We start from the raw sequence: 9,268 nt of genomic DNA, 5'->3' as shown, positions 1-9,268 counted from the left end.
ATTGTCAAAAAAGTATGAACCAGTGCCACTTATAACACTGACTTTATATCTTTGTAATATGAACATATTACTTTTAAGGGACATTGCTTATATAAATGTGTTGCATTTATTAGTGTATTTAAGTAATTAAAGCCTTTATTGTTTTTATACTTACCAGTTTTTAGTTATAATGCAGTAAGTCAATAAATACACCGTATACAAACAAAAAGTTCATGAAATGTTCAGTAATTTTGAATTTTTAAAAGTATGCAGAGATCAGGAGGTTTGGGGATTGATCATTGTTTTAGATCCAAGCAAAGAAAACCAAAGTGCAATTGTGATATTCAGCACTGGGTAAGCATAGTCATTCAAACAGATTGTGGTGTAAACATCAAGAAAGAAAAATATTCTATCAGGGCGTTATGTTCTGTTTGTAATTAAACAGTCTTTAACTTACTTGGAAAGTAATCCCTTATTAAATTATTTTTGTCAAATCTTTGGGCATGTGATAATTGTTTAAACACAGATTCATAATTCAGGTGTTTGACAACTATTAATAACTTCAAATTTTCATTACTGCCAATCACGGGTAGTATTTTTAAAATATTCTTTTCCATTATTTGAAGGTCTGAAGTATTAAAGGAGAGAGAGAAAGCTTCCATTCAGTGTTTCAATCCATAGATATCACAAGCAGCCAAGATTAGGACAGGCCAAAGCCAAGAATTCCATTTGTCTCCCACTGGGAAACCAAGAACCTGAACACTTGAGCTATTGTTTTCTGGCACACAGCGTGCTTATTACAGGAAACAGGAACTGAAAGTGGAGGCAGGACTCAAATCTAGACACTCAGAGTTAGGAAATGGGTGTCCCAAGTGGCATCTCAACTAACGCATCAAGAGCCTGTCACAAATGTAAGGATTTAACACAATTCTGGCAAGAGACAGAAATTAAAATGTCAAGCATTTATTTGACCTCATTCTCATTGAACATTTTTCCAAACTTTGCGGAGCTATGGAGAAGATAAATACTTCCATTTTCCACTAGCTTGTTTACCAAAGAAAAGCAGATTCTTGCCTCTTTAAATGACTTTTGGATTTCTAAATATTTTAAATTAACATAAAAATGTAAGAATGGCTTTGTCATCCCATAAAAGGAAGTCAGTCACATAATCTCGATCAGATGGGATGGTACAACTTAAATTTTGTGGTCTCAGAATAATATTCACATACTGAATATGTTAATTGGTAATGGTAGAATATTAAGAGTTGCTTGGAAACAATAGAAAGACAAAAACTATGAAAAAATCAATATTTGTGCTCCCAAAAGAAACATTCCTTCTTTACCTTTCTAAACATTTCCAAATTAAAAATTTCACAGCTAAGCAGAGATCTCTCTTAAACTTCATCTATAAATGATAATTAAACCATAGAAATTACATGAGAAAGCCAGGAGAAAAGAAATAAAAATATGTATTTATTGAGTTTACTAGGTAATATTTGGGATTGTAGACTGTTTTTTTTAAATAGAGAAAACTCAGCAAAGAGCTGTAGAGAACTTTAAGTAAGTTCATTTAGCTAGTAAATTTGGATCTGAGTTTTTCTATACCTTTGTTTTTAATAGACCAATATCAAACATGAATAAAACAAGATAATAGAATAAGTATCTACAACCAAAATAAATATAAAAAAAAAAAAAACAGGGGCCTGGCACAATAGCATAGTGGTTAAAGTCCTTGCCTTGCATGCGCCTGAGTTCCATATGGGTGCCGGTTCTAATCCCGGCAGCCCCACTTCCCATGCTTGTGGCCCGGGAAAGCAGTCGAGGATGGCCCAAAGCTTTGGGACCCTGCACCTGCATGGGACACCCGCAAGAGCTCCTGGCTCCTGGCTTCGGATTGGCATAGCACTGGCTGTTGCGGTCACTTGGAGAGTGAATCATCAGATGGACGATCTTTTTCTCTGTCTCTCCTCCTCTCTGTATATCTGACTTTGCAATAAAAATAAATAAATCTTTAAAAAAAGACAAGTTTACTATATGACTAATACTGGCTACAAAGTAAAAATTTTCAAATCAGTACTGTTGTGGTAAACTTCAAAATATATAGGAATGAATGTAACAAGATAGAAAGGAGATTTATATGAGCAATTTAAGCGTAGTGTATGTAAATACAGATTTTTTTTATGCCAATGATAAAGGTGCAAATTTTACTTTTGGAATATATTCTATTTGATATGAGATGCAAGTCTTCCTAATGGTTGCTTAACCAATTCATCAAACACCTGGCCCTAGGTCCCAGTTTATAATCAAGAAACTGGGACTAGAAATATCCAATATTAATATTCATATATTTTAACTAGAAATAGAAATGTTTAGAAATGACAACCAGCTTCCTAGGTGAGAAGGAGTAGTAATAAGTGTATTTGAACTCACATCCCACAGTCTATTGCTTCTTGGCCTTTTGGCTAAGATCAAGTGTAGCCCACAGCCTAGATTCATCACAAATCAGTTTCAATTAATAACTTATCTTTCATCCCAGAATATTTACATCACAAGTACAAGCACTGGTTATTTTTGAATTGACATGGCTTTGGTTTCTAAGTTTAATTCTGTGAATTGCCAGGCAATAGGGAATATATTTGATTGTATATTCAAAACTTTGTGGACAGCACATATTATTTAAAAATCAAAATCCTGGCCTGTCTTGTACTTCATAATCTGCAACTTTCCTTAAAAAAAAAAAAAGATTTTTATGAAGGCAATGACTCAATTCACTCTCCTATTTCTGTCACAAGTCTTTACCAATTTAAGCTTCCAATTATAGTGATTGCTTTCCCAAATTCATCTCACATCAGCCAAACCATTGTATTCACTAGGAGATTTCCATAAATCTTTAATCAAACTACTAGGTTCATCGTGTATATTCAAGATACAATTCATCCTTTTGTTTTTGACAAGAATCTGCAAGTGCCGATTTAAAGTTAGATTTTCCACAGGGTGCTTATAATGCATCACACAAAATTATTGTTTCTGGCATTTTTCTTGGACAGGGAAACAGGCAAAAAAATTTCTCCCATCTGTAATACTCTGTTTCGTAAGTAATTTTCTGTGATCGAGATAGGCATTTAAGGCATGTTGTATTAAATTTAATATATACAAAGTGAAGAGAAAGGAAACTGTAGTTGAAGTATTTAATACTGTTGTCAAAACGTATTTCTGAAATGACAGACAACACAGAGTGGGTCAGTGAAATACAGCCTGCGGAGTTGCTGGTATCTCTGCATACTACTTGGATTTCAACTTGTGTATTTAAGAAGGAAAGAGAATGGATTGCTTTATGTTAGGTTAGGTCTATTATCAAAAGTATTTATTGGGGGCCCGGCGCGGTGGCGCAAGTGGTTAAAGCTCCTCGCCTTGCACGCCCAGGATCCCATATGGGTGCCGGTTCTAATCCCGGCAGCCCTGCTTCCCTTCCAGCTCCCTGCCTATGGCCCAGGAAAGCAGCAGAGGACAGCCCAAGGCTTTGGGACCCTGCACCCGCGTGGGAGACCCGGAAGAGGCTCCTGGCTTCGGATCGGCATAGCATCGGCCCGTTGCGCTCACTTGGGGAGTGAATCATCGGATGGAAGATCTTCCTCTCTGTCTCTCCTCTCTGTATATCCGCCTTTCCAATACAAAAAATAATAAAAATAAATCTTTTTAAAAAAAAAGTATTTATTGGGACAGTTTGCACTGTTTTTCTAAAAATATTTGAAAGATTGCAACATATTTGAAAGTTCAAAACTTTTGAAATCAAACAATGATGGTGTGTGGTTTTGGGGGTATTTTTGTCTTTACTGATTACCAGTTGTATAAAACGTGAGAAGATACAGCAGTGGCTGTGTTTCTGGGATTGAATGAAGGTAACATTGAATCAATAAAGAGAAAATGTCAATTGAAGTTAAGCTCGGTGCTATGTGATGAATACAACATCACATGTCTTGGCTTGGCATATGTTAGTGACTAAAAAAGTCTTTCTGATTATCATTGAGGTAATCAGAGATCCAAATCTCTAATACTAATAGCACATAAATTAGCAACGCTTATCCTTCTAATTTTACTTTTTCCATTCCTCTCTGCTTCAATTAACACTTTGCTTCTCCTTCTTCTATGCATCTCTTACTCATCGTTTTTTAAAGATTGGTTTATTTTTTATTGGCAGCCGCCCCATGGGGTGCACAGGCTCTCAGGGCTTGGGCAGCGAGCGCCCCAGCTCCCCGAAGTAACCTTGAAGCCATCACGCCCGCGACAGAGGACAAAAAAATATTACAAGTTTGACAAGGCAGAGAAGTGACTTTGAAAGTTAATATTTTGTGAAGATTATTGGTTGTGATATAGGGAAAACATTGGCAGGAAAAATGAATGGCTATAAAAGGCATGTTCACAAGTCCAATTAAGACTGGAAATGTGTGTGCAACGGGGACAAATGGGTATGAAATGGAGAAAAATGCTCACTGTTCTTATTGCATTTTCTAAAACTTTATGTTCAGCCTAATTCTCCACATCACATCCCCATATAAGTTTCTCATAAACGTCTGATGTAAGTCATTCTTGGAGCCTTTTTTCTGTTGTTTACCTGAGATTTCTTCTCCATTAATCCCAAATCCACCTCCTGATACCAAAGTTTTTCCCATTCTTTAGAAAACATCATGTGTGACTTCCCAGGTGAGTAATTTCCCCTATCTCTTCACATCCTTCTCAGCATGCCGTGTGCCTTTCACAACGTAAGTCAATACTTTGTTCATTTTGTACTCCTCCTAGACTCTTTCACCAAAAAAATCTATCTTAACAGAATGAAAGTTCAGCAATATGTTGAAACATATGTGAATAATATACAAGGCACAATTCTCTGCTGATAGCTAAAAAATAAAAGTATAAAACTTCAGAACAAAAAATGAAATGCAAAGGAACTTTTTAAAAATGGAAGCAGAGATGTGATTTATATTTCAATATCAACCATAAATTATCTAAATAAAAATGAACATTATATACTAAAATACAGCATATTAATTTCATGGGAAGTTATTAATAGCTTCCTAGATTGCATGCTATGGTAGAAACACTAAACTTACTTCATCATCTTTACTTTTGTCAGAGTGCGTTTGTAGAAAGACTTTACCATCTTGTTTTTGAAGCACCTGTTTTCACAGTTTATATGTGTGTGTGTGTGTGTGTGTGTGTGTGTGTAAGAGAGAGAAACAGTTGGACATTTCTTTCAAACTATTAAATACTTCATTGTAAAAAAGGAAGTGTAGGGTCCAACTTGGTAGCATAGTAGCTAAGTCCTCGCCTTGCATGCACCAGGATTCCATATGAGCACTGGCTGGTGTTGTAGCTGCTCCACTTCCCAACCAGCTGCTTGCTAGTGGCCTGGGAAAGCAGTAGAGGATGGCCCAAACACTTGGGACCCCGCAACCATATGGGAGGCCCGGAGGAAGCTCCTGATCCCTGGCTTTGGATGAGCTCAGCTCTGGGCATTGTGGCCATTCACTTGGGGAGTGAACCAGCAATGGATCTTTCTCTGTGTGTCTGCTTCTCTCTGTAAATCTGCATTTCCAATTAAAAAAAAAAACATTTTTTTTAAAAAGAAAGTGTTATGAATTAGACTTCTGAGACTTGTTCTCCTTTTTAAACAATTGAAATTATGTGCTTTATGTCTTTTCATTTTATTTAGAGTGGTTTTTAGTTACGAAGTTCAGTAATTCAAACTATGAGAAACCTTCAAGAAATTGCTAAGAAAATGTGATGAAATTGCCTTCAAGTAAATTTAACTTTAGTTCCAGCTTTCCTAGCATTTTTAACTAGCTTGAAATTTACTATTATAACAATGACAAATTATGATTTTTCCTAATAATCTCCTTCCCTAGCTTCAACATGTATGCCCCACTCTTGCTGACAATTATATAAAGCATTTAATTTCTCTAAAAAGCTAAATGTAATTTGTTTAACTTTCAGTTGTATGTTCTTGCTTTAATTTATTCTTACATACTAAAAGCTATATTGGAATAAATATTACTGAAAATTTTAAAGTATTATTAGAACAAATATTTAACTGCTGAATATTTTGTATTAAGGTCATTGCCTAAACTTGCAAGGAGTAGCAATTTAAAATGTTGTAGTCACACTGACTGAAATGAAATTTGACTTGGTCCCTAACCTACAAAACAAAAACAAAAAACAATTAGCCATGCCCATAGTATCTGGGAACAAGGCTTTCTAGCAAAGTTAATACCGTAAGCTTTTAAATGGCATCTGAGTTACAGTCCTGACATGACTTCAGATTCCAGCTTCCAACGAAAGCACACCATGGGAGATGGCAGTTGATGACCCAGGTTCTAGGATCTTTGCTGCTCCTGTGGGAGCATCAGCTTCGTTTCCTCCATCTTCACTTCCACCTGGACAAACTTTGGCTCTAGTGGGCATTTGGAAGTGAACCTGTGACGGGAAATTTTTGTCTGTCTGTCTCTGGCTTTCAAATAAAATATAAAGGCATAGACACATTTTATAAATTACTGCATATATTTTACCTTTTCCTTTCAGTATGCATAATGTTCTCCTAAATAGCTTTAATTTATACTACCAAATTATAGCACTATGTGTCAAGCATAGTTTATGCCAAAAACTTTGTAGTCTCTATGTCTAATTAATTGATTTCATCTTTGTAATAAATCTGCAAAATAAACATTATTCCTAAAAATAATCTATTAGATTTTTCTTATTTTATAATACCCAATTAAATTTAATGCAAGATATGCAGTCATTTATAAAGCTTATTCTTGCCACTAAAGAGCTCTGCTCATGGATTGCCTTTCACCTTTCTCTGTGATGTGGCTCTCAGCACAGAAGTTAATAAAACTCTGCCCCTATAACTTCATCAGTTCTGCTTCCCAATCATTGCTCTGCTCTGCCACCCTGTACATCAGATTTAAACTCTGTCCTTGATATCAAAGTCATAGCTGTATACACTCCTGCATATTCCATTTTCTTTAGATTAGCCTATGCCTATCATCACTGCCTTCTTAACTATTGTTCTGACCTCCAAGTAAGCAGAGTGACTTCTATTTTTGTTTTTCAACAGCATATGCTAACAAAATTCCCACTAAGCCTATGTTTTAAACTTGTAATTGACTGCAGTTAAAGCTTGAATTCAAGAACAATTTTGAAACTGAATTTCATTCCATATGCCAACTCAGGGAGTAACCCATCTTGCTCTGTTTCCATCTGAGTGTCTTCTCCTTAGTAAGGCACTTTTGGGGGTCCATGAAATAGCTTAACAAATTAAGCTTCCACCTATGGCACTGGCAACAGCATCCCACTAGAATGCTGGTTGAGGCCCAGATTCTCCATTTCTAATCTAGCTCTCTATTCATGAGCTAGAAAAGCAGCAGAGCATCGACCAAGTGCTTGGGCCCCTGCATCCACATGGGAGAACCAGCTTTGCACAGCATAGCTCTGGTCATTACAATCATCCATTACAATTATTTGCGTATCGAAGCATTGCATGGAAGATCTTTTATTATGTCTCCTTTCTTGCTATAACAGTGCCTTTCATTAAAAATAATAATAACTTAAAATAGTTTGTAGATATTGAAATGAATATATAAAATTGTACATGCCTATTTAATTTCTTCTAATAATTTCCTGAACAAAGAATTAGAATTTATTTTGGAAAAGAATTTGAGATTATTATCAAACTTGATTTTTTTAATTGAAGAGTTGTCAATAAAGTTAACAAAAATCATTGAATGATAAAAACATTAGGAATTTCTGAGTTGTCTATTTAACAAAGACTTACCAAATTGTTTCTGTAAACTTAAAAAAAATCTGCTCACTAATAACACATGTCATATTAAACTTTGACTTCTGAAAAAAGGTATATTACCGATATTACACATGGGTAATAGTCTTAACATGTTTATTATTTTTAAAACAAATTTTTCCCTAAATATAGAATTCCATAATTTATGTGTTATATTTGATTGGAGTTTTCATTAACATGAATTACAAATTATGGAGGGAAGCCTTTCCCACCGTCATCTCTGTTTTCCTCTTAGGAAAATGTAATTACCTAGCAAGGACCCTTCAGTGTCAGCAAAATCAGACAGCAGCCCTTGTATCAAATATGTTTTAGTAGTGTGTAATGATATAACTGTGTGATTAATGCAAGAAAGTAGTGGAAAAATAGTCAAAAGTGAGGGCTTTTAAAGCAAGAAAGCAGAGTTGGCCACTTGGGTAATGATGCACCTGTTTCTCCTCAAATCTTACATGCTCAAAATTGTGTCACAAGTTGCAGATTTGAGTTAATGTGTATAAGTTTTGGTATTTATAAGTCACGTATAAATTCTTTTTGAGTGGACACACTGACATGCAAGATTTTTTAATTTAATTTGATATTTAATATTTAATATTGTTTACATAGTTGAGGAGGATGTGCACCCCTAAGCTTCTGCTTAGGTTGGGGAGGTTCGAGGCATGGAGAAAGGTGAGTAGAGCAAATGTTTTTTTTTTTTTCCTCCTGTGTCCGTAGGGGAGGAGGGGAATGGGACAGCTCTTTGCTGTCTAGCTGCATCAGCATCTGGGGATGGGGGACAGTCCTTTGATGATGACTTAGAAACCTCAAAATGGGAAAGAATGTTCTGAAGGTATTACTGGAGTGGTTTTGATAGTTCTGAGATCTTGCCAGCTTTACTGCACGAAGGCTGAGAAAGATCTGTTACAAGATCTGTTGGCTGACCAATCTACCTTAGTGCATGACCAGGCCCAGGAATATGTTGCAAAGCTTAGCCAGAAGACTGGTCCAACTTGTCCTAATTTCCATCCTCTGACAAGGCCCTGGACAACCTCTGCTGGCTTAGATGAGCTGCTTGTCATGTCCCCCATTTGCATCTGGGAATGTTGTCTAACACACACGCATCAACCACTGAGGAGGCCCAGCCTGATACATGCACTCTAAGGTCAGATCATATATATTGTGATTTCCTCTTTGGCCAGAGTTTGAGTCCAGCAATCAAGTTGGAGAGTCTCCCACAAAACCTTGTCTAGGGTGACTTCAGCTGGACTCCTGTGTGCACCAGCCAGTGTTGGGTCAGGTTTGATCTGTCACCTGCACTAGCAGATACACACACTGGTGGATGCAGCTACCTGGTCAGTTCTATTCCTAGCCCTGTCTCTCATGTGAACTGACTGGTGCTGCAGCCAAACCCAGCCTGCCACAGACACAGTCTCCATGCATAACAGTGAGTGCAGTGACCTA

General features: G+C 36.4%; 1 pseudogene; it reads left to right on the top strand.

Annotated features, from left to right (window-relative positions):
• The first annotated feature begins 2,421 nt into the window (after positions 1 to 2,421).
• On the top strand, positions 2,422 to 2,593 carry LOC121145532 (annotated as a pseudogene).
• Positions 2,594 to 9,268: the final 6,675 nt, after the last annotated feature.

The sequence above is a fragment of the Ochotona curzoniae genome, unplaced genomic scaffold (assembly GCF_017591425.1).
Source record: "Ochotona curzoniae isolate NIBS_2020 unplaced genomic scaffold, NIBS_Ocur_1.0 scaffold_3223, whole genome shotgun sequence".
NCBI classification, from domain to species: Eukaryota; Metazoa; Chordata; class Mammalia; order Lagomorpha; family Ochotonidae; genus Ochotona; species Ochotona curzoniae.
This window is presented reverse-complemented; position numbering and strand designations above follow the sequence as displayed.